General features: G+C 41.9%; 1 long non-coding RNA gene across 1 annotated transcript in view; it reads left to right on the top strand.

Annotated features, from left to right (window-relative positions):
- The first annotated feature begins 12846 nt into the window (after nucleotides 1–12846).
- LOC139767134 (uncharacterized) overlaps nucleotides 12847–27765 on the top strand; it is a 95869-nt gene continuing 80950 nt past the window's right edge. The window contains exons 1-2 of the long non-coding RNA XR_011717001.1: nucleotides 12847–12968; nucleotides 18695–18790. This is a non-coding gene — a long non-coding RNA (uncharacterized lncRNA). The remainder of the gene's footprint in view (nucleotides 12969–18694; nucleotides 18791–27765) is intronic.

Raw genomic sequence — 27765 nt, 5'->3', positions numbered from 1 at the left:
ATGCCTTGACCCTCTCAATAAATACCTTCTCATATAATTTCCAAGGAATACTCAACAAACTTATACCTCTGTAATTTGAACACTTACCTTTAACCCCTTTGCCTTTGTACAAAATCACTATGTATGCATTTCGCCAATCCTCAGCCTCTTCTCCAAGAGCCACACATACACTGAATATCCTCACCAACCAGTCAAAAAGAAATCACCCCGTTTTTCAATAAACTCCACTACAATACCATTCAAACCCGCCGCCTTGCCGGCTTTCATCTTCCGCAAAGCTTTCACTACCTCTTCTCTGTTTACCAAATCATTTTCCCTGCCCCTCTCACTTCGCACACCACCTCGACCAAAACACCTTATATCTGCCACTCTATCATCTAACACATTCAACAAACCTTCAAAACACTTACTCCATCTCCTCACATCACAACTACTTGTTATTACCTCCCCATTAGCCCCCTTCACCGATGTTCCCATTTGTTCTCTTGTCTTACGCACTTTATTTACCTCCTTCCAAAACATCTTTTTATTTTCCCTAAAATTCAATGATACTCTCTCATCCCAACTCTCAATTACCCTCTTTTTCACCTCTTGCACCTTTCTCTTGACCTCCTGCCTCATTCTTCTATACATCACCCAGTCATTTGCACTTTTTCCCTGCAAAAATCGTCGAAATGCCTCTCTCTTCTCTTTCACTACTAATCTTACTTCTTCATCCCAGACTTTATATACAGAAATATTTCAGGCTCAATACGTGCCTAAGTTTCATGGTCGGCAGTTTCTCTATCTATCAAGTCCAATGGCAAAAATAGGACCATCACTTGAATATCAAAACAATTTGCCATCCCTCACGCTACATCTCAACAGTGCTTCACTCTACAGAGTCTGTTGTACACAAACAGCAGTTCATATGAAGGGTAACCAAGATAACACCCTCACTTCCACACAGCTTATAGAGCGTCTCCTGCGCCAGCTTTGGTGGCCCTCCCTGACTCACAGGCAGAACCATCTTGCGTCTCATCGAGACAACAAGAATAACGCCATAGAAATCCTTTACATGAGATATCTAAAACATCGAGTTCATTTTATCATTAAACATTTCTTCAGTGTTAAGCAGAAAAATTATTCTAGACATATTTCTTTTCCAGTTACAATATGTTGCGTGTGACGCTGGTCGTGCTCCTGGTGTTGGCAGCGGTGATGCTTGCCGATGCCCAGTATGGATACGGGAACCCCTGGTACGGTCAGCACTTCAACTATCAGCCAAATTTTGGCTACCTTGGCTGCAAGTACTGGTGCCGCAACCCATACGGAAGTTACGGACAAGATTACTCCTGCTGCGACCACATTAATCCCAATTACGGCTAGTGATGAACAGCCCGACCCACACCCCATCAGGATATGACCTTAACATAACGTTTCTTTATCCACCAGAATATCATGCACTTTGGCATTTGTGATTTGTTACTTATAATTAACGATGACACAGGTGATTATTTTCATTCCATGTTTACTGAAACTATGTAAACGTTAGGAATAAACTTATTTGTATCTATCTTAAAATGGATACCCTAATTTGACGTTTGTTATACATAATTTTATGAATAAAATACCTTGGCATATTATCCTGTGGTATGATTCTTCCTCAAAACAATATTCCTGTACACCAGTAAATGAAACTTTATCTTCAAAATGATATTATGAAGCAGACCCTTCTCCACTTTCCTCACCTACATATGTTGTGCATTCATTCACTTGCATCAATCACTTTTGAATTAGTTTCTGTAACGCTGTAGACGATATAACGTACGTACTAAAGACCTTTTTGGGTATTCCTTAACGTCATCAGACAATACCTGTAGGGAATGTTAATCAAAACCTTGCAAGACAGACACATGTGAGTCTAAAGTATCGATCATTCCACTCTCCTTCAACCAATGTTCAGCGCTACTGCCAAGTGTTTGTCACTACACACAACACTGTCTTCCTCCGACGGTGCGTCCAGCACTAACTCCCATGCATATCTGGTTTTCATCCATAACCTGTCGGCTCTAACGTCCACCCTCCTCCTGCTACCTGGTTTCCTCCTCCAGTTGTCACCAGCATCTTGTGCGTGACACGTGACAGTTTCCCGCTCCTTCCTCGGATGATGTGGCTGGTGGATGATGCTCCTCACTAAGGTATTCTTGATCTTTAGCTACAGACGAGTCGTGAGATACCAGTGAGTGATGACTGGTGGTGCTCCTTGCCTGACTTTCTCTTTGATGCCCACATGCGATACGATCAGGTTCACTGTAAGCATGAGATCCCTCGCATTGTTATGTTTTCACATAATCATCCTCAAGTGTCCAACGACACTGAAACAATAATGAAATTTGCACTGATGCTCATGTCCTTGTTTGATCTTGAGCGAGTGCAGACCAATATCAATAACTGTCAAGTTATAACGTTTATACTGATGTGATTTCGTAACTTTATATATTCCAAGTAGCCATCAACATGGTCTTGGCATATAGGTATCCCCTGTAACGCCCATCATGTGCGCAACTGAACCACTGATGCGGCAGGCAAGCCTCTCACCTGCTCCAACTTCACAGATGCACTGCTGAAGACCCATTCATACAACTGAATTCAAGCAGCAATAAAACACTGAGTCTTGTCGAGGCTGTTTGTGATGGTGAAAGGGAACAGACAGTTATGGATTACTGTGATAAGAATAGAAAGACAAATTTCTTAAAGAGGAAGACTTATAAACTTATTGTGTAGATAAGAAGATGCAAATAATACCAGTCGTGGATTTGAAGCAAAAATTTTATCAAGACTGTGCTTAAACATATCAATCTATGGTACTGCTTTCAACTGCCCTAATTGGTAAATCGTTCCATATGTCAGCAATACTGTTGAAGATAAAGTACTTTACCTCATCCGAGACCCAAGAATGTATGCCCAAGACTACGAGTGAAATCAGGCGAGTCTCTTCTTCAGTAGCTCGTTAGATCGTGATTACCGAAGCGTTAATCATTTTGAATACCTGTATTAGATCACCTCTCAACCTTCTCTTTTCCAATCTAAATGGATTTATTTCGTTTAGTCGGCTCACATGGGACTTACTTCTTGGCCGGGAATCATCTTGGTAGCTCGCTTATGTTCTCCCTCCAATCTGTCTATGTATTTCCTCAAGTAGGAGACCAAACCTCGCCAAACTACACAGTCTAGAACAGTCCGACATCAGCCACTCGTCTGAGAAACTGCAGCAGGTGAGCAGATGCAACAATCCATCTCCCTAAGTTTCTTCCGTTAATCATTTTCCAAAACTTTCTTTCTTTCTTTCTTTCTTTCTTTCTTTTCCAACTTTCTGACCATATCTTAGCTACAATCTAACAAGGATTTCCCCACCGTGGCGCCACCTACTGAACCGGCAAGGGCAACTCAATGTCCTAATCGAGGCCATTTCATTATAGCATGGGCTATAGGTAGAGTTGTGCGGAGGAGGTTGGATGTGTTGGAAATGAAATGTTTGAGGACTATATGTGGTTTGAGGTGGTTTGATCGAGTAAGTAATGAAATAGTAAGAGAGACGTGTGGTGATAAAAAAGAGTGTGGTAGAGAGAGCAGAAGAGCGTGTGTTGAAATGGTTTGGACATATGGAGAGAATGAGTGAGGAAAGATTGACAAAGAGGATATAAGTGTCTGAGGTGGAAGGAACAAGAAGCGGAAGACCAAATTGGAGGTGGAGGGATGAAGTGAAAAAGATTTTGAGCGATCGGGGCCTGAACATAGAGAAAGGTGAAAGTCATTCACGGAATAGAGTGAATTAGAACGATGTGGTATACCGGGGTCGACATGTCGTCAATGGACTGAACTAGGGCATGTGATTCGTCTGGGATAAACCGTGGAAAGGGAGCTGTGGTTTCGGTGCGTTACACATGACAGCTAGAGACTGAGTGTGAGCGGGTGGATATTTTTTTTTTTTTTTTTGTCTGTTTCCTTGCGCTACCTCGCTGACGATGCAGTTCACTGTGGGGCGAGATGGCGCCGGGAATGAGTAAAGGAGAGCAAGTATATATATATATATATATATATATATATATATATATATATATATATATATATATATATATATATATATATATATATATATATATATATATACAAAGCTCCTATTATACAGTCCCTTAGCCTAGCGGTTAGCATGCCTGCCTCTTGCACAAGAGGTCCCAGGTTCGATCCTGGTTGTTGGAGCTTTGTATGTTCTATGAAGGTGCGCGTTCATATACACTTTATTCGTATTCGTATTCATATAACTCCGCGTTGTACAGTCAGGTTCGGTAAAACGCTATCAGCTGGCTATGTGTTCTGTTCGGAAACAACCGATAGACCCCGTTGCTCACCATTGTGAGACGAAGGGTATTCGAGTACTTAGTACTTCGAATAGTTGTTTCCTATTATACAGTCCCTTAGCCTAGCGGTTAGCATGCCTGCCTCTTGCACAAGGAGTCCCAGGTTCGATCCTGGCTGTTGGAGCTTTGTATGTTCTATGAAGGTGCGCGTTCATATACACTTTATTCGTATTCATATAACTCCGCGTTGTACAGTCAGGTTCGGTAAAACGCTATCAGCTGGCTATGTGTTCTGTTCGGAAACAACCGATAGACCCCGTTGCTCACCATTGTGAGACGAAGGGTATTCGAGTACTTAGTATTTCGAATAGTTGTTTCCTATTATACAGTCCCTTAGCCTAGCGGTTAGCATGCCTGCCTCTTGCACAAGGAGTCCCAGGTTCGATCCTGGCCGTTGGAGCTTTGTATGTTCTATGAAGGTGCGCGTTCATATACACATTATTCGTATTCATATAACTCCGCGTTGTACAGTCAGGTTCGGTAAAACGCTATCAGCTGGCTATGTGTTCTGTTCGGAAACAACCGATAGACCCCGTTGCTCACCATTGTGAGACGAAGGGTATTCGAGTACTTAGTATTTCGAATAGTTGTTTCCTATTATACAGTCCCTTAGCCTAGCGGTTAGCATGCCTGCCTCTTGCACAAGGGGTCCCAGGTTCGATCCTGGCTGTTGGGGCTTTGTATGTTCTATGAAGGTGCGCGTTCATATACACTTTATTCGTATATATATATATATATATGTATATATATAATTTTTTTTTTGTTTTTTTTGTCGCTGTCTCCCGCGTTTGCGAGGTAGCGCAAGTAAACAGACGAAAGAAATGGCCCAACCCACCCCCATATGTATATACATACACGTCCACACACGCAAATATACATACCTACACAGCTTTCCATGGTTTACCCCAGACGCTTCACATGCCCTGATTCAATCCACTGACAGCACATCAGCCCCGGTATACCACATCGATCCAATTCACTCTATTCCTTTCCCGCCTTTCACCCTCCTGCAGGTTCAGGCCCCGATCACACAAAATCTTTTTCACTCCATCTTTCCACCTCCAATTTGGTCTCCCAGTTCTCCTCATTCCCTCCACCTCCGACACATATATCCTCTTGGTCAATCTTTCCTCACTCATTCTCTCCATGTGCCCAAACCATTTCAAAACACCCTCTTCTGCTCTCTCAACCACACTCTTTTTATTTCCACACATCTCTCTTACCCTTACATTACTTACTCGATCAAACCACATCACACCACACATTGTCCTCAAACATCTCATTTCCAGCACATCCACCCTCCTGCGCACAACTCTATCCATAGCCCACGCCTCGCAACCATACAACATTTTTGGAACCACTATTCCTTCAAACATACCCATTTTTGCTTTCCGAGATAATGTTCTCGACTTCCACACATTCTTCAAGGCTCCCAGGATTTTCGCCCCCTCCCCCACCCTATGATTCACTTCCGCTTCCATGGTTCCATCCGCTGTCAGATCCACTCCCAGATATCTAAAACACTTTACTTCCTCCAGTTTTTCTCCATTCAAACTTACCTCCCAATTGACTTGACCCTCACCCTACTGTACCTAATAACCTTGCTCTTATTTACATTTACTCTTAACTTTCTTCTTTCACACACTTTACCAAACTCAGTCACCAGCTTCTGCAGTTTCTCACATGAATCAGCCACCAGCGCTGTATCATCAGCGAACAACAACTGACTCACTTCCCAAGCTCTCTCATCCACAACAGACTTCATTCTTGCTCCTCTTTCCAAAACTCTTGCATTCACCTCCCTAACAACCCCATCCATAAACAAATTAAACAACCATGGAAACATCACACACCCCTGCCGCAAACCTACACTCACTGAGAACCAATCACTTTCCTCTCTTCCTACACGTACACATGCCTTACATCCTCGATAAAAACTTTTCACTGCTTCCAACAACTTGCCACCTACACCATATATTCTTAATACCTTCCACAGAGCATCTCTATCAACTCTATCATATGCCTTCTCCAGATCCATAAATGCTACATACAAATCCATTTGCTTTTCTAAGTATTTCTCACATACATTCTTCAAAGCAAACACCTGATCCACACATCCTCTACCACTTCTGAAACCACACTGCTCTTCCCCAATCTGATGCTCTGTGCATGCCTTCACCCTCTCAATCAATACCCTCCCATATGATTTACCAGGAATATAAAACAAACTTATACCTCTGTATTTTGCGCACTCACTCTTATCCCCTTTGCCTTTGTACAATGGCACTATGCACTCATTCCGCCAATCCTCAGGCACCTCACCATGAGTCATACATACATTAAATAACCTTACCAACCAGTCAACAATACAGTCACCCCCTTTTTTAATAAATTCCACTGCAATACCATCCAAACCTGCTGCCTTGCCGGCTTTCATCTTCCGCAAAGCTTTTACTACCTCTTCTCTGTTTACCAAATCATTTTCCCCAACCCTCTCACTTTGCACACCACCTCGACCAAGACACCCTATATCTGCCACTCTATCATCAAACACATTCAACAAACCTTCAAAATACTCACTCCATCTCCTTCTCACATCACCACTACTTGTTATCACCTCCCCATTAGCGCCCTTCACTGAAGTTCCCAATCTATATATATATATATATATATATATATATATATATATATATATATATATATATATTGGAAAGGATGACAGTATATTCCTGAGTTCACGGAGAAATGAAACACTTTAAGTTCCCAAGAGCACTTTCGTGTGATAATCACATTATCAAGGGGGATACAAGAAAGAAATATAACAGTCACCTGATATACAACAAAGAGACGTAGCTAGGACGCCATTTGCGTTCGAGTCTGGCAACAAGCGATCATCAACTTATTATGTGAACAAGAACGGGAACCGTTTACAAATATTATCAACAATAAAGCTAATCCAATTTGTAGACTTTCCCTGATATTAATGTTACAGTTTTTTGTGTATTTGATAATAGAAGATTCAATTATACATTTCGTGATTCAGGAGTTAAGAGATAATAACTGAGATGGCATTACTCCAGTCAACTTAAGGGATTTATCAGTGAAAGAGCTATGATACTTTAACTTGGCTCCAATAGAATATATCTTCTCAAACTCATCATCAGAAACTCTGGACTGCAAATACGAAATGCCCATAGACTGGAATGATGACAGTTTAACTCTGTCATAATGGACTCTATAATAATGGACTCGAACGCGCTAGACCTACATTCGGGTACTCACGTGTTTACCAAATGGCGTCCTAGCTACGTCTCTTCGTTGTATATCAAGTGACTGTTATATTTCTTTCTTGTAAGTTTTCAACTTTACTGAGTCTGCGAAAGCTTGACCTTCCAATTCGGTGGTGGCCTAGGTTTTACCTCCTCTAAACAGTATTGTTGTGTAACGGTACATCATCTCGTCGTTGGTAAGCATCTGAGATGGCGTCAGAAGTGTGTGCCATTATTGTGTCGCTTTGTATGCATACCCAAGTATAGGAATTATGAACACATGAATTGGTTATTTTTTTATATTTGGGTTGTATTTTGTGTCAGCACCTTCTGCCTCTATGATGTCATTCAACGTGCGAGGCATCATGCACGGATGTTAGTTAGATCGCCTCCCTCACTCCTTCTCAGATGTTGCCACACCTGTAATGCTGTAGTAACAACAGCATCACGGGTCAGGTGACGTCCCGTGTCCGGCATTTGTTTCATCATGGCTGCCCAAACAGTGCTCGAGGGAGGATCTGGTAGGGTGGGGCAAAAGGGTTATATGGGCATGTCGGGCAAATCACTCCCTAACTACTTGGACACGTGTGAACTGGGCTGTTATCCTGCACAAGATACGTAGGTTTTCCCGCAGGAAAAAAAAGTATCGCCTGAGCGGATGGTAGAAGAGCCGTGCCAACATGAACCAGTTGACCCACACCTCGTGCGTGCATCCATCCACACAGACCAGCATTGATCCTGCCACTCCTCGTACCTTCCACCACAAGCCTGGCCTCGAATCTCATAGCATTTTAGGAGTATGTCAGAAAATAATACTATCTATTTACATTATATCTTATTATATCTAATCGCTATTTCCCGCGTCAGCGAGGTAGCGTAAGGAGACAGACGAAGAATGGCCTAACCACTCGTACACACATATATATACATCAACGCCCATACACGCATGTATATTCATACGAATAAAGTGCAAGTGAATGCGCACCCTCATAGAACATACAAACCTCCAACAGCCAAGATCGAACCCGGGACCCCTGTGCCACAGGCGGGAATGCTACCGCTAGGCTATAGGAAATAACTATTCGAATACTATGTACTCGAATACCCTTCGTCTCACGTTGGTGAGCAACGGAGTCTACACCGGTCATTTCCCAAAAAGGGTTATATGGGCATGTCGGGCACAGGGGTCCCGGGTTCGATCCTGGCTGTTGGAGGTTTGTATGTTCTATGAAGGTGCGCGTTCATATGCACTTTATTCGTATTCATATACCTCCACGTTGTACAGTTAGGTTCGGTAAAATGCTGTGCCATGTGTAATGCACCGAAACCACAGCTCCTTTCCTCATTTAAGCCCCACAGACCTTTCCATGGTTTACCCCGGACGCTTCACATGCCCTGGCCCAATCCATTGACAGCAAGTCGACCCCGGTATACCACATCGTTCCAATTCACTCTATTCCTTGCACGCCTTTCACCCTCCTGTATGTTCAGGCCCCGATCGCTCAAAATCTTTTTCACTCCATTCTTCCACCTCCAATTTGGTCTCCCTCTTCTTCTTCCCTCCACCTCTGACACATATATCCTCTCTGTCAATCTTTTCTCACTCATTCTCTCCATGTGTCCAAATCATTTCTACACACCCTCTTATGCTCTCTCAACCACACTCTCTTTATTATCACACATCTCTCTTACTATTTCATTACTTACTCGATCAGACCACCTCACACCACATATTGTCCTCAAACATTTAATTTCCTACACATCCACCCTCCTGCGCACAACCCTATCTATAGCCCATGCCTCACAACCATATAAAATTGTTGTAACCACTATTCCTTCAAACATAGCCATTTTTGCTCTCCGAGATAACGGTCTCGCCTTCCACACATTCTTCAACGCTCCCAGAATCTTCGCCTCCTCCCAGATATCTAAAACACTTCACTTCTTCCAGATTTTCTCCATTCAGACTCACCTCCCAATTAACTTGTCCCTCAACCCTACTGAACCTAATAACCTTGCTCTTATTCACATATACTCTCAACTTTCTTTCACACGTCACCAACCTCTCCAATTTCTTACCCGAATCAGCCACCAGCGAAGTATCACCAGCGAACAATTGGCTCATTCCAAAGCCCTCTCATCCACAGCTGATGAAAAATAGCATATTCAATTCAGAGTTGCTAACTTTTATAGAGATCTAGCGCCGAAATTTCGTACTTAGCGCCTTTGCGCATTTTCGGCATCTTTTTTTATATCTAACGTCAATCTTAGTGTTATTTCAATATATGAGGAAATTCCAACTTTAAATAAAATGTTATCGTAATTAAGGAAGTATAATCGAAACCTATTGAAATAACAAGGAAAACAATACAAATATTGCACGTAATTTCTTTCATCGAAATGAACATGTTCAAAAACATTTTGAATAGGTTCAATTCGCATGTAACTCCGCGATCTCCCCCACCTCAAGTTTCCTGTTCAGTTCAGGTTCAGTCGGACTCTCGGTGGTGACAGAAGTATCCGTGGGTCATGAAGGCCAGTAACGTTGTGTGTGTGTGTGTGTGTGTGTGAACACAACAATGAGTAAGAAATATACTCACCATCTTAGAACAGAATGGTTGAAAGACTCCAAATATGAGAAGTGGATAAGAAAAGTAGAAGGGGTGACACAAAGTATCTTTGTAAGTACTGCCATTGTCCATTGTCTGCCAAACTTAGTGACACTGAAAGACACAGCAAAAGAGCTAAAAACAAGACAGCTGAAGAGCCATTCAGTACTCAAAGACAAACCACAATTCCGTTTGAAATAGCGAGTGATGACGCACGGGAGACTGAGGGAAATATATCAACATTCATTGCAGAACATTGTTCAATACGTGTTGGTGATCATCTTAGCTGTTCATTACGTGTTGGTGATCATCTCAGCTGTTCATTACGTGTTGGTGATCATCTCAGATGTTCATTACGTGTTGGTGATCATCTCAGCTGTTCATTACGTGTTGGTGATCATCTCAGATGTTCATTACGTGTTGGTGATCATCTCAGCTGTTCATTACGTGTTGGTGATCATCTCAGATGTTCATTACGTGTTGGTGATCATCTCAGCTGTTCATTACGTGTTGGTGATCATCTCAGCTGTTCATTACGTGTTGGTGATCATCTCAGATGTTCATTACGTGTTGGTGATCATCTCAGCTGTTCATTACGTGTTGGTGGTCATCTCAGCTGTTCATTACGTGTTGGTGATCATCTCAGCTGTTCATTACGTGTTGGTGGTCATCTCAGCTGTTCATTACGTGTTGGTGGTCATCTCAGTGAGCTGTGCAAAGCACGCTTTGCAGACAGTAAAGGATGCAAGAATTTGAAGATGAAAAGGTCCAAATGAAGTGCAGTTGTGTGCATTGTGATTGCCTCGCATTTTAACAGTGACATGAAAAGTGATACAGACAATCAGAAGTTTAGCTTCTTAACTGATGAGAGTAATGACATTACGATAACGAAACTATTGAGTATCGCCATCCGGCTCTCTTCTGAAAGTAAGAAGATTGTAGTGACTTTCTTGGAACATGCTGAGCTGACCGACTGTAATGAAAATGAAATGTATGATGCCAACAGAAAGTCCTTGAAAAATAATGGGTTAGAGTCACAAAACATTGTTGCTTTGGCACCGACAATGCTTCTGTGATGACAGGTGTTAACAGTGGAGTGTATGCTAAACTCTGGTTAGAAGTTCCTCATCTGATTCTGATCAAGTGTGTGCGTCATTCTATACACCTAGTTGTGTCTCATGCTGCAGCAGAGTGTCTCCCTAGGAACCTGGATTTTATGATCAGAGAAACCTATAATTGGTTCTCCCACTCTGTCATTAACCAAGTGAGGAACAAGATCTTTTCTTTGATCAATGATGATCAAGCTCCATTGAAACTGGTACAGCTAAGCCAAGCTCGATGGCCGTCAACTGAATCAGCAATTAACAGGATACTGCAGCAGAGAATTGAACTTAGGACTCATTGATTCCATAAGTTCTAAGGTCCTCATCTCAGACAGAAAATTAAAGGAAGGAGATTCAGTAGAGAACTACTTAGACCCACATCCGTACTTGGAGTATGAGTTTGAAAAGTAGATTGCACAATGTAAGCTTCCTGATGAAAAGGATATTCGAGTAAGATGCATACACTTTGTAGATGAGTTGGCGAAACAGCTTCGTCATCGTTTGCCAGACAATGTCCATCACTGAGTGCAAGTGAATGCCTCTAACCCATAAAGCCTGGAATACTGGGATTAGCAAAGATGTTTACTGATAACGAAGAACTCACACGCATTGAGTTCCAGTGAAGGAAGCTTCATGTATTGTGGAAACAAAACACTGGACCTTTAGCACTCTGGGCTGAAATAACTTCGTTGAGGGATGCAACAGGAGAAAATCCCTTCAGTGACCTCAATCAGTTGGCTTTGATTGTGCTAACATTGCTTCACTCCAACGCTGATGTAGAGCGTATATTTTTAGTCATATAAACAAGTCAAATCTTCGAAGTAGACTGAGTATCAAAAGCTTAAATGAAATACTGACTATCAAGTATGGACTAAGAAGAAATGGAAACTGTTGTTATGATCATAAACTGCCTAAGGAAGTACTGATAACAGTGCGTCATTGAAAGCATGCAAATCATCGCAATCCGAACCAAAACCCTCACAACCCCCAGGACGACGAAGAGATTGCGGATTGGGAATTAGCAAGTCTGGAATAATGGTGAATGTTTTAGTGTCAAAGCAGTCAGTCGTACCTGTTATTAATAGTCTGGCACGTCAAAGAACAAAAATGATTCGAAGAGCATTTCTTTTTTGTCAGTAAGTATAGTGGGTTTTTTTCTAGTTCTTTTGAGTTGGCAACTCTGTCAAAGATGATTCCATATAATATAAGGAACAGATACTCATGGACACGCACTGACACACTGCAAGACAGAGCCACACCTGATATTGACTAATTACCAAACATGCCGTGCAGTAGTGGGACCGTCTGTGCAAAAGGTTTTTACTTCACAAAATATTACTCTGTCTCAAGAGCTGATTTCCTTGTCTTCATACTCAATACGTATTCCATTCTGGTCTCCAGGTGGCGTTCATTTAACATGTGTTTGCTGCTGCCGCTGTACGACAATGACGCCCAGTGTTGTGACGCCGGTGTCGGTGTGTCTCAGTGCTGCACTGCTGGTCCAGGCCATCACGTATGCTGACAACGGTTATGAACTGGTCGTCATCAACAACAGCTGCAATGGCCTGGTGAAGTGAAATATCACAAGTAAGTTTAGTTACCAATAACAGATATTAGTCATGGGTTTTTTCCACTTGTTTTACACTAATGGTTGCCACATATTTACCCCGACATTACGGCAGAACTACAAATAGATTCGATCAACCTGGTCCACCTCCGCTGTGAGGTTGGCTGCTCCTTTGCCGTATCAGCTGGAGCCCCAGCCTCGCGGTACTCCGCTGGACACCATTCCGCTGCGCAATTTCAGAAATGCTCTGACTCACATTGTAAAGGGCGAAATTTGCTCCCCGTGTATGCTGTGAGGTTTGCATGGCATGAGAAACATGAGATCGTCACATGTTGCCTCGGATGTGGTTCATAAGCAGCGATGAGGCGTCTCGTAAAGCAGGTTCATGATCGACGAACTCGGTCTTATAATTTGATTATCAGATGTCAGTAAAGCTTCAAAACGAATCATACAGTGCGAACATATCCCATGTGTGGTGCATTACTGCATATGCCATATATCAGGAACGGTAACAACTGTCTCTCTATACTGAAACAGTAAATACACATATAACGGATAGATTATTACCATACGGCAATACACTCCTGTATTGGGTGCTTAATAGTAGGGGATGAAAACAGGCGTACCAACCCTCTCGAGATTATCATTACTCACACGTACAGTCACTCATAAAAGTTGATGGGGATCCTTGTGTGTGTGTGTGTGTGTGTGTGTCCTCATGTAGTCCCCACCCCTTTCTGGACTTTCTGGACGGCAAGTCTGTATAACGCCGTGACAACGTACACACTGTGACGATGTAATAAAGCAAGAAAGGATTGTGTTTGTCAATCGGTAGCCACAAGCAAATACATATTCAATGTTGTGTGATAAGATATGAAGGTCAGAGCCACTTCGAGGTCTTTTTTCATTAAGGAAGTGATCATTGACGACGGTAGTTCAGGTCGAGATGCATTCGAATAGTTTCGAAAATTTGCTTCGTATCCACATGAATAAAGTTATAAACCATTAAGAGCTAAACACACACAGTATCTACTATTAATTTTGTTTAGCATATCTTCGTCATATCCTCCTCCATATATCCAATGAAAACCAAATCTGAATAATAGGTGATCAAACATTCTAAACAGACCAAGACTCGAAACAATGAGCAGTGAGGCAGTCTGAGTTGACCAAAGTCATAATGGAACAGCACCGAGTTTACGGCAACCGTCTACTGAAGTAGGTCTATCGTCGTATACTCGTAATGATATCATATGCCGCCACTGATTGAAAATTCAGGTTATTACGTAATTATGGCCTGCAATGTTAACACCAGAAATCGATTCAGGCCCATAGATATGCTTGATGTAGTGGTGTGATCGTGTGGGCTAAGAATAGGGAAGGCTGTGTGTGCGTGTGTGATGTGGTGTGGTTATGCTGGTGGGTCTCGACTCTCATGTATTCGAGTCATATAGTTGCTAATGTCGAATATTGTGTGGAGGGGTGGGCTGCTAGGCTCTGTGTGTGTGTGTGTGGTGGAAGCAGGCGTGAAAACGAGGCGAGTGTGACAGCGCGCAAACCCCAACTTCGCCTTCCTCCCCTCTTTAGCTTGCTACCGCATGAACTAATTGCATTTTCACTCACAATAGAATGAATATTATGGGAGTTATGTAGTTTAAACGGTGATGGATATTATGCTGGCATGATCCTCACTCCATGCACATTTATGGGCTTGAATCAATTTATAATATTAATATTACTGGCCACAATTATGTAATAACTTGTATTATCAGTCACTGGCGGCATATGATTCCATGTCTCTTAAAGCCAAGCCCACTTAGACAAATGTGAACTTTCAACACCCACTGCTGGAGATAAGTCCAGTCATCAATAAAGAATAAAAAAAAAAAATCAGTTCCTGTATGTTCAAACATTTTTGTAGCAAATAACATTTTGCTTATACTCTTGAACCTAAGCTAACGTAACCTTCCTCATTAAAGAATGTAGGAAACTACCCACATCACACCACGGTCGCCACCACAGGAGACAGAGCCCCAGGCGTTACAGAAAACTTAAGTTGTGCGTAATAACTTTGCAGACAACATATCCTAATTTGTAGTAACCTAACCTAATCTAAGCAAGTGCAATATATATATATATATATATATATATATATATATATATATATATATATATATATATATATATATATATATATTGATTGAGAGGGTGAAGGCATGTACAGAGCATCAGATTGGGGAAGAGCAGTGTGGTTTCAGAAGTGGTAGAGGATGTGTGGATCAGGTGTTTGCTTTGAAGAATGTATGTAAGAAATACTTAGAAAAGCAGATGGATTTGTATGTAGCATTTATGGATCTGGAGAAGGCATATGATAGAGTTGATAGAGATGCTCTGTGGAAGGTATTAAGAATATATGGTGTGGGAGGCAAGTTGTTAGAAGCAGTGAAAAGTTTTTATCGAGGATGTAAGGCATGTGTACGTGTAATAAGAGAGGAAAGTGATTGGTTCTCAGTGAATGTAGGTTTGCGGCGGGGGTGTGTGATGTCTCCATGGTTGTTTAATTTGTTTATGGATGGGGTTGTTAGGGAGGTGAATGCAAGAGTTTTGGAAAGAGGGGCAAGTATGAAGTCTGTTGTGGATGAGAGAGCTTGGGAAGTGAGTCAGTTGTTGTTCGCTGATGATACAGCGCTGGTGGCTGATTCATGTGAGAAACTGCAGAAGCTGGTGACTGAGTTTGGTAAAGTGTGTGAAAGAAGAAAGTTAAGAGTAAATGTGAATAAGAGCAAGGTTATTAGGTACAGTAGGGTTGAGGGTCAAGTCAATTGGGAGTTAAGTTTGAATGGAGAAAAACTGGAGGAAGTAAAGTGTTTTAGATATCTGGGAGTGGATCTGGCAGCGGATGGAACCATGGAAGCGGAAGTGGATCATAGGGTGGGGGAGGGGGCGAAAATTCTGGGAGCCTTGAAGAATGTGTGGAAGTCGAGAACATTATCTCGGAAAGCAAAAATGGGTATGTTTGAAGGAATAGTGGTTCCAACTATGTTGTATGGTTGCGAGGTGTGGGCTATGGATAGAGTTGTGTGCAGGAGGATGGATGTGCTGGAAATGAGATGTTTGAGGACAATGTGTGGTGCGAGATGGTTTGATCGAGTAAGTAATGTAAGGGTAAGAGAGATGTGTGGAAATAAAAAGCGCGTGGTTGAGAGAGCAGAAGAGGGTGTTTTGAAATGGATTGGGCACATGGAGAGAATGAGTGAGGAAAGATTGACCAAGAGGATATATGTGTCGGAGGTGGAGGGAACGAGGGGAAGTGGGAGACCAAATTGGAGGTGGAAAGATGGAGTGAAAAAGATTTTGTGTGATCGGGGCCTGAACATGCAGGAGGGTGAAAGGAGGGCAAGGAATAGAGTGAATTGGATCGATGTGGTATACCGGGGTTGACGTGCTGTCAGTGGATTGAATCAGGGCATGTGAAGCGTCTGGGGTAAACAATGGAAAGCTGTGTAGGTATGTATATTTGCGTGTGTGGACGTATGTATATACGTGTGTATGGGGGTGGGTTGGGCCATTTCTTTCGTCTGTTTCCTTGCCCTACCTCGCAAACGCGGGAGACAGCGACAAAGCAAAAAAAAAAAAAAAATATATATATATATATATATATATATATATATATATATATATATATATATATATATATATATATATATTTTTTTTTTTTCTTTTTTTGCTTTGTCGCTGTCTCCCGCGTTTGCGAGGTAGCGCAAGGAAACAGACGAAAGAAATGGCCCAAACCACCCCCATACACATGTATTATATATATATTTATATATATAATCCCTGGGGATGGGGGATAAAGAATACTTCCCACGTATTCCCTACGTGTCGTAGAAGGCGACTAAAAGGGAAGGGAGCGGGGGGCTGGAAATCCTCCCCTCTCTTTTTTTTTTTTCTTTTTTTGATTTTCCAAAAGAAGGAACAGAGAAGGGGGCCAGGTGAGGATATTCCCTCAAAGGCCCAATCCTCTATTCTTAACTCTACCTCGCTAACGCGGGAAATGGCGAATAGTATGAAAGAAAAGATTTTTTTTTTTTTTTTATATACTTTGTCGCTGTCTCCCGCGTTTGCGAGGTAGCGCAAGGAAACAGACAAAAGAAATGGCCCAACCCACCCACCCCCCCCATACACATGTACATACACACGTCCACACACGCAAACATACATACCTACACAGCTTTCCATGGTTTACCCCAGACGCTTCACATGCCTTGATTCAATCCACTGACAGCACGTCAACCCCTGTATACCACATCGCTCCAATTCACTCTATTCCTTGCCCTCCTTTCACCCTCCTGCATGTTCAGGCCCCGATCACACAAAATCTTTTTCACTCCATCTTTCCACCTCCAATTTGGTCTCCCTCTTCTCCTCGTTCCCTCCACCTCCGACACATATATCCTCTTGGTCAATCTTTCCTCACTCATTCTCTCCATGTGCCCAAACCATTTCAAAACACCCTCTTCTGCTCTCTCAACCACGCTCTTTTTATTTCCACACATCTCTCTTACCCTTACGTTACTTACTCAATCAAACCACCTCACACCACACATTTTCCTCAAACATCTCATTTCCAGCACGTCCATCCTCCTGCGCACAACTCTATCCATAGCCCACGCCTCGCAACCATACAACATTGTTGGAACCACTATTCCTTCAAACATACCCATTTTTGCTTTCCGAGATAATGTTCTCGACTTCCACACATTTTTCAAGGCTCCCAAAATGTTCGCCCCCTCCCCCACCCTATGATCCACTTCCGCTTCCATGGTTCCATCCGCTGACAGATCCACTCCCAGATATCTAAAACACTTCACTTCCTCCAGTTTTTCTCCATTCAAACTCACCTCCCAATTGACTTGACCCTCAACCCTACTGTACCTAATAACCTTGCTCTTATTCACATTTACTCTTAACTTTCTTCTTCCACACACTTTACCAAACTCAGTCACCAGCTTCTGCAGTTTCTCACATGAATCAGCCACCAGCGCTGTATCATCAGCGAACAACAACTGACTCACTTCCCAAGCTCTCTCATCCCCAACAGACTTCATACTTGCCCCTCTTTCCAGGACTCTTGCATTTACCTCCCTAACAACCCCATCCATAAACAAATTATATATTATTTGCGACGAAACTGTTGTACTATATACAAAACTTAGGTTTTGTATGACGACTTTGTCTCCGAAACTGTCGTGTCTAAACTACACAGTTGGCAAAACTCTCCATAATACAGTAATGCAGTGGGTAATTATGACTGAAACATATAATCGTTTTAAATCTTATTTCCAGTGTTTTATACATGTCAAATGATAAAATTGCCAAGTTCTGAGCACATTGCTGCCATTACTCCAGTCCCCCCACTACCTCCCACTTAATGATCGCCTTCATATACACAAGAGTCGACTGTAATAACGTATTGGTGGGGAGATGAAGCCTCACACACGTAATATCCTCTATCTAATGTAACATAATCGGATACGTAATTACATAAACTGGCACATCTAGAAATAAGGAATTTTGGGTCATTATTCATTACTGTGTTGAGTTGCAATGTCACCGTATACGAATCTAAAATAAAAAGACATACGAGTTAATGTGTAGGTGCCAGGTGAACAGTCGACTTGGGTTAGGATATGTTGGAAACCTGATATGTAACACATGGAATAATAGCAATACCTATATCTTGCAGAATGGACCTAGTTCGTCGACGTCGGATCCAGCAGGGAGTGCGTAGGCCAACGCACCGTGCAGACCGTCGTGTTTGTTGGCGACTTCTCAACTCCAGGTATGCGAAACAGAACATACAGGAACATACAGGTATGCGGAACAGAACATACAGGAACATACAGTATGCGGAACAGAACATACAGGTATGCGAAACAGAACATGCAGGAACATATAGGTATGCGAAACAGAACATACAGGAACATACAGATATGCGGAACAGAACATACAGGAACTGAGCAGTGGGTGCCGCAGTCTGACACTTGAATAAAAGAAGCTTTCCTTCATTCAGATATATACAGATACTTGAAACAATTATCCCCTCCATTCGGGCTCAGGGAATGGTTTGTTGAATACGCAGATATTCAATATATAGTATTGCCAACCAAAGAGTGTGACGTCGACGTTATTGATAACGTGTGGACAGTGATAGTGAGAACATAAGGTATACAAGACGAACGAAATCAGGCAAGCTGTGGTAAATCATGCCAAGGCTAAATGGGAAGATTTTCAACGTCTGCCGAACTATTGTCAACGTCTTGTTGATACCGTTCCAGACAGACTGAATACAATGATTGGGGGCAAATGGGAGATGGGGGGAAATATTACTCGCTTGGTCTGTCTGTAACATCATTAACTGGATGCTCAGAGAAAGGTAATGAGAAAGATAATGCAAGTTATACTCTTGGTTGGGTTGGGTGTCTGTGACTGAACAAGCGGTGCAGTTCATGGTAAGCTGTGTAGACCATCTCGGTCTACACCGTCTCGGTCGAATATCATAGTGTTATAATAAACATGGCATTACTGTTATTCGCATGATCCCTTTTAACGTATTTTCTAATACTTTACAAGTTTTAATACTATTGTTATTGGTGGTATTCACTAGGCAACTCACGCACGAACATACACGGTTAAACTGTAGGAATTGTGTGTTCACTTAGGACATTTATTGACCGTAATAATGTCTACCACGCAAGTATTATGTCATATAGTTCCCACACGTGCAGTTGTATGAATGACAACATATGAAGGTTAGGTTCTCATGGACACCACAAAGGAAGAGTGGAGGAGGAGGGAGGTAAAGAGGGGGTTTTAAACCAGGTGGAGACTAGAGGGAGGGGATCAAGTGTTTAGTTCCCACTCTGCTACGGTAGTTGAGGTTAAAGACGTTTGTTAATATAGTAATGAAATGTTATATATGAGAAGTATACGAAATCTGTACTGTGCATTCATTTGATGTCGACCGATGATGATGATGACTATAAATACCAAACGTCCTATCGCACTATATTGTCCTTAACTGTTGACTCCCAGTATCCTACTCCCACCCCTAACTTTAGGTGACTTAACGTCCCCTCATGACACCACAGCGACCACGTCATGACCACCGGGTCAGCGGCAATGACAACAGCTATGGTTAATGAGATGTCATGCATGATTGTACTGTACATAACTCTGTCAGTGATACTCTGCCAACAATGTATAGATGCAGTAACATTGATGAATATGACAGCTGGGTTAACTCCTGAACAAGTATATAAACCACGGTGTTAGTATCAGTAGGGTTACCTAAACAGACGTAACAAAACCATAATACAGCAGGTCTCTCTTCCCCCTTCTCTCTCCCTCTTTCTCATCAACACCTCCACCTATCAATTCGGTGAATAAATCATGATATACTGTGTGTGTATATATATATATATATATATATATATATATATATATATATATATATATATATATATATATATATATATATATATATGTATATATATATATATATATCCCCAGGGATATATATATCCCTGGGGATAGGGGAGAAAGAATACTTCCCACGTATTCCCTGCGTGTCGTAGAAGGCGACTAAAAGGGGAGGGAGCGGGGGGGCTGGAAATCTTCCCCTCTCGTTTTTTTTTTTTTTTTTTTTTCCAAAACAAGGAACAGAGAAGGGGGCCAGGTGAGGATATTCCCTCCAAGGCCCAGTCCTCTGTTCTTAACGCTACCTCGCTAACGCGGGAAATGGCGAATAGTTTGAAAGAAAAGAAGAAATATATATATATATATATATATATATATGTAAATGAAAATGTATGTGTATGTGAGTGGATGTGTCTCTTCGTCTGTTTATATATATATATATATATATATATATATATATATATATATATATATATATATATATATATATATATATATATATATATACAACACTGAACACCCCATGTATACCAATTATTCCCTCAACTGCCACATTACTCACCTTTGCATTCAAATCACCCATCACTATGACCCGGTCTCGTGCATCAAAACCACTAACACACTCATTCAGCTGCTGCCAAAACACTTGCCTCTCTTGATCTTTCTTCTCATGCCCAGGTGCATATGCACCAATAATCACCCACCTCTCTCCATCAACTTTCAGTTTTACCCATATTAATCGAGAATTTACTTTCTTACACTCTATCACATACTCCCACAACTCCTGTTTCAGGAATATTGCTACTCCTTCCCTTGCTCTTGTCCTCTCACTAACCCCTGACTTTACTCCCCAGACATTCCCAAACCACTCTTCCCCTTTACCCTTGAGCTTCGTTTCACTCAGAGCCAAAACATCCAGGTTCCTTTCCTCAAACATACTACCTATGGAAATGGTGAAGAGCTTGTAGATTTATGTGCTGAAAAAGGACTGATGATTGGGAATACCTGGTTTAAAAAGCGAGATATACATAAGTATACTTATGTAAGTAGGAGAGATGGACAGAGAGCGTTATTGGATTACGTGTTAATTGACAGGCGTGCGAAAGAGAGACTTTTGGATGTTAATGTGCTGAGAGGTGCAACTGGAGGGATGTCTGATCATTATCTTGTGGAGGCTAAGGTGAAGATTTGTATGGGTTTTCAGAAAAGAAGAGTGAATGTTGGGGTGAACAGGGTGGTGAGAGTAAGTGAGCTTGAGAAGGAGACCTGTGTGAGGAAGTACCAGGAGAGACTGAGTACAGAATGGAAAAAGGTGAGAACAATGGAAGCAAGGGGAGTGGGGGAGGAATGGGATGTATTTAGGGAATCAGTGATGGATTGCACAAAAGATGCTTGTGGCATGAGAAGAGTGGGAGGTGGGTTGATTAGAAAGGGTAGTGAGTGGTGGGATGAAGAAGTAAGAGTATTAGTGAAAGAGAAGAGAGAGGCATTTGGACGATTTTTGCAGGGAAAAAATGCAATTGAGTGGGAGATGTATAAAAGAAAGAAACAGGAGGTCAAGAGAAAGGTGCAAGAGGTGAAAAAAAGGGCGAATGAGAGTTGGGGTGAGAGAGTATCATTAAATTTTAGGGAGAATAAAAAGATGTTCTGGAAGGAGGTAAATAAAGTGCGTAAGACAAGGGAGCAAATGGGAACTTCAGTGAAGGGCGCAAATAGGGAGGTGATAACAAGTAGTGGTGATGTGAGAGGGAGATGGAGTGAGTATTTTGAAGGTTTGTTGAATGTGTTTGATGATAGAGTGGCAGATATAGGGTGTTTTGGTCGAGGTGGTGTGCAAAGTGAGAGGGTTAGGGAAAATGATTTGGTAAACAGAGAAGAGGTAGTGAAAGCTTTGCGGAAGATGAAAGCCGGCAAGGCAGCAGGTTTGGATGGTATTGCAGTGGAATTTATTAAAAAAGGGGGTGACTGTATTGTTGACTGGTTGGTAAGGTTATTTAATGTATGTATGACTCATGGTGAGGTGCCTGAGGATTGGCGGAATGCGTGCATAGTGCCATTGTACAAAGGCAAAGGGGATAAGAGTGAGTGCTCAAATTACAGAGGTATAAGTTTGTTGAGTATTCCTGGTAAATTATATGGGAGGGTTTTGATTGAGAGGGTGAAGGCATGTACAGAGCATCAGATTGGGGAAGAGCAGTGTGGTTTCAGAAGTGGTAGAGGATGTGTGGATCAGGTGTTTGCTTTGAAGAATGTATGTGAGAAATACTTAGAAAAGCAAATGGATTTGTATGTAGCATTTATGGATCTGGAGAAGGCATATGATAGAGTTGATAGAGATGCTCTGTGGAAGGTATTAAGAATATATGGTGTGGGAGGAAAGTTGTTAGAAGCAGTGAAAAGTTTTTATCGAGGATGTAAGGCATGTGTGCGTGTAGGAAGAGAGGAAAGTGATTGGTTCTCAGTGAATGTAGGTTTGCGGCAGGGGTGTGTGATGTCTCCATGGTTGTTTAATTTGTTTATGGATGGGGTTGTTAGGGAGGTAAATGCAAGAGTTGTGGAAAGAGGGGCAAGTATGAAGTCTGTTGGGGATGAGAGAGCTTAGGAAGTGAGTCAGTTGTTGTTCGCTGATGATACAGCGCTGGTGGCTGATTCATGTGAGAAACTGCAGAAGCTGGTGACTGAGTTTGGAAAAGTGTGTGGAAGAAGAAAGTTAAGAGTAAATGTCAATAAGAGCAAGGTTATTAGGTACAGTAGGGTTAAGGGTCAAGTCAATTGGGAGGTGAGTTTGAATGGAGAAAAACTGGAGGAAGTGAAGTGTTTTAGATATCTGGGAGTGGATCTGGCAGCGGATGGAACCATGGAAGCGGAAGTGGATCATAGGGTGGGGGAGGGGGCGAAAATCCTGGGGGCCTTGAAGAATGTGTGGAAGTCGAGAACATTATCTCGGAAAGCAAAAATGGGTATGTTTGAAGGAATAGTGGTTCCAACAATGTTGTATGGTTGCGAGGCGTAGGCTATGGATAGAGTTGTGCGCAGGAGGATGGATGTGCTGGAAATGAGATGTTTGAGGACAATGTGTGGTGTGAGGTGGTTTGATCGAGTGAGTAACGTAAGGGTAAGAGAGATGTGTGGAAATAAAAAGAGCGTGGTTGAGAGAGCAGAAGAGGGTGTTTTGAAGTGGTTTGGGCACATGAAGAGGATGAGTGAGGAAAGATTGACCAAGAGGATATATGTGTCGGAGGTGGAGGGAACAAGGAGAAGAGGGAGACCAAATTGGAGGTGGAAAGATGGAGTGAAAAAGATTTTGTGTGATCGGGGCCTGAACATGCAGGAGGGTGAAAGGAGGGCAAGGAATAGAGTGAATTGGAGCGATGTGGTATACCGGGGTTGACGTGCTGTCAGTGGATTGAAGCAGGGCATGTGAAGCGTCTGGGGTAAACCATGGAAAGCTGTGTAGGTATGTATATTTGCGTGCGTGGACGTATGTATATGCATGTGTATGGGGGGGAGGGGGGGGTTGGGCCATTTCTTTCGTCTCTTTCCTTGCGCTACCTCGCAAACGCGGGAGACAGCGACAAAGTATAAAAAAAAAAAAAAAAAAAAATATATATATATATATATATATATATATATATAAAAAAAAAAAAAAATATATATATATATATATATATATATATATATATATATATATATATATATATATATATATATATATATATATTTTTTTTTTTTTTTTTATACTTTGTCGCTGTCTCCCGCGTTTGCGAGGTAGCGCAAGGAAACAGACGAAAGAAATGGCCCAACCCCCCCCCCCATACACATGTACATACACACGTCCACACACGCAAATACACATACCTACACAGCTTTCCATGGTTTACCCCAGACGCTTCACATGCCTTGCTTCAATCCACTGACAGCACGTCAACCCCTGTATACCACATGACTCCAATTCACTCTATTTCTTGCCCTCCTTTCACCCTCCTGCATGTTCAGGCCCCGATCACACAAAATCTTTTTCACTCCATCTTTCCACCTCCAATTTGGTCTCCCTCTTCTCCTCGTTCCCTCCACCTCCGACACATATATCCTCTTGGTCAATCTCTCCTCACTCATTCTCTCCATGTGCCCAAACCATTTCAAAACACCCTCTTCTGCTCTCTCAACCACGCTCTTTTTATTTCCACACATCTCTCTTACCCTTACGTTACTTACTCGATCAAACCACCTCACACCACACATTGTCCTCAAACATCTCATTTCCAGCACATCCATCCTCCTGCGCACATCTCTATCCACAGCCCACGCCTCGCAACCATACAACATTGTTGGAACCACTATTCCCTCAAACATACCCATTTTTGCTTTCCGAGATAGTGTTCTCGACTTCCACACATTTTTCAAGGCTCCCAAAATTTTCGCCCCCTCCCCCACCCTATGATCCACTTCCGCTTCCATGGTTCCATCCGCTGACAGATCCACTCCCAGATATCTAAAACACTTCACTTCCTCCAGTTTTTCTCCATTCAAACTCACCTCCCAATTGACTTGACCCTCACCCCTACTGTACCTAATAACCTTGCTCTTATTCACATTTACTCTCAACTTTCTTCTTCCACACACTTTACCAAACTCAGTCACCAGCTTCTGCAGTTTCTCACATGAATCAGCCACCAGCGCTGTATCATCAGCGAACAACAACTGACTCACTTCCCAAGCTCTCTCATCCCCAACAGACTTCATACTTGCCCCTCTTTCCAGGACTCTTGCATTTACCTCCCTTACAACCCCATCCATAAACAAATTAAACAACCATGGAGACATCACACACCCCTGCCGCAAACCTACATTCACTGAGAACCAATCACTTTCCTCTCTTCCTACACGTACACATGCCTTACATCCTCGATAAAAACTTTTCACTGCTTCTAACAACTTGCCTCCCACACCATATATTCTTAATACCTTCCACAGAGCATCTCTATCAACTCTATCATATGCCTTCTCCAGATCCATAAATGCTACATACAAATCCATTTGCTTTTCTAAGTATTTCTCACATACATTCTTCAAAGCAAACACCTGATCCACACATCCTCTACCACTTCTGAAACCACACTGCTCTTCCCCAATCTGATGCTCTGTACATGCCTTCACCCTCTCAATCAATACCCTCCCATATAATTTACCAGGAATACTCAACAAACTTATACCTCTGTAATTTGAGCACTCACTCTTATCCCCTTTGCCTTTGTACAATGGCACTATGCACGCATTCCGCCAATCCTCAGGCACCTCACCATGAGTCATACATACATTAAATAACCTTACCAACCAGTCAACAATACAGTCACCCCCTTTCTTAATAAATTCCACTGCAATACCATCCAAACCTGCTGCCTTGCCGGCTTTCATCTTCCGCAAAGCTTTTACTACCTCTTCTCTGTTTACCAAATCATTTTCCCTAACCCTCTCACTTTGCACACCACCTCGACCAAAACACCCTATATCTGCCACTCTGTCATCAGACACATTCAACAAACCTTCAAAATACTCATTCCATCTCCTTCTCACATCACCGCTACTTGTTATCACCTCCCCATTTACGCCCTTCACTGAAGTTCCCATTTGCTCCCTTGTCTTACGCACCCTATTTACCTCCTTCCAGAACATCTTTTTATTTTCCCTAAAATTTACTGATAGTCTCTCACCCCAACTCTCATTTGCCCTTTTTTTCACCTCTTGCACCTTTCTCTTGACCTCCTGTCTCTTTCTTTTATACTTCTCCCACTCAGGAGAGACTGTGTACAGAATGGAAAAAGGTGAGAACAATGGAAGTAAGGGGAGTGGGGGAGGAATGGGATGTATTTAGGGAATCAGTGATGGATTGCGCAAAAGATGCTTGTGGCATGAGAAGAGTGGGAGGTGGGCTGTTTAGAAAGGGTAGTGAGTGGTGGGATGAAGAAGTAAGAGTATTAGTGAAAGAGAAGAGAGAGGCATTTGGACGATATATATATATATATATATATATATATATATATATATATATATATATATATATATATATATATATGTATATATATATATATATATATATATATATATATATATATATATATATATATATATATATATATATATATATATGTATATATATTCATATGTACATGTAGATATATAAGTGTATGTAAGTGGATGTCTTTCTTCGTCTGTTTATATATATATATATATATATATATATATATATATATATTGTACAAGGGCAAAGGGGGTAAAGGTGAGTATTCAGATTACAGAGGTATAAGTTTGTTGAGTATTCCTGGGAAATTATATGGGAGGTTATTGTTTGAGAGGGTCAAGGCATGGACAGAGCACCAGACTGGGGAGGAGCAGTGTGGTTTCAGAAGTGGTAGAGGATGTGTGGATCAGGTGTTTGCTTTGAAGAACGTATGTGAGAAATACTTAGAAAAGTAGATAGATTTGTATGTAGTATATATGGATCTGAAGAAAGCGTATGATAGAGGTGATAGAGATGTTCTTTGGAAGTTATTAAGAGTATATGGTGTGGGAGGTAAGTTGCTAGAAGCTGTGAAAAGTTTTTATCGAGGATGTAAGGCATGTATACGAGTAGGAAGATAGGAAAGTGAGTGGTTCCCAGTGAATGTTGGTTTGCGGCAGGGGTGTGTAATGTCTCCATGGTTGTTTAATTTGTTTATGGATGGGATTGTTAGGGAGGTGAATGCAAGAGTTTTGGAGAGGGACAAGTATGCAGTCTGTTGTGGATGAGAGGGTTTGGGAAGTGAGCGAGTTGTTGCTCGCTGAAGATACAACTCTGGTGGCTGATTCGGGTAAGAAACTACAGAAGTTGGTGACTGAGTTCGGCTAAGTGTGTGAAAGAAGAGAGCTGAGAGTAAATGTGAATTAGAGCAAGGTTATTAGGTTCAGTAGGGTTGAGGGACAAGTAAATTGGGAGGTAAGTTTGAATGGAGAAAAACTGGAAGAAGTGAAGTGTTTTAGATATCTGGGAATTGATTTGGTAGCGGATGGAAACATGGAAACGGAAGTGAGTCACAGGGTCGGGGAGGGGGCTAAGATTCTGGGAGCGTTGAAGAATGTGTGGAATGCGAGAACGTTATCTCGGAGAGCAAAAATGGGTATGTTGAAGGAATAGTGGTTCCAACAATGTTATATGGTTGTGAGGCATGGATGATAGATAGGGTTGTGCAGAGGAGGGTGGATGTGTTGGAAATGAGATGTTTGAGGATAATATGTGGTGTGAGGTGGATTGATCGAGTAAGTAATGAAAGGGTAAGAGAGATGTGTGGTAATAAAAGGAGT

The sequence above is a fragment of the Panulirus ornatus genome, chromosome 59 (genome assembly GCF_036320965.1).
Source record: "Panulirus ornatus isolate Po-2019 chromosome 59, ASM3632096v1, whole genome shotgun sequence".
NCBI classification, from domain to species: Eukaryota; Metazoa; Arthropoda; class Malacostraca; order Decapoda; family Palinuridae; genus Panulirus; species Panulirus ornatus.
This window is presented reverse-complemented; position numbering and strand designations above follow the sequence as displayed.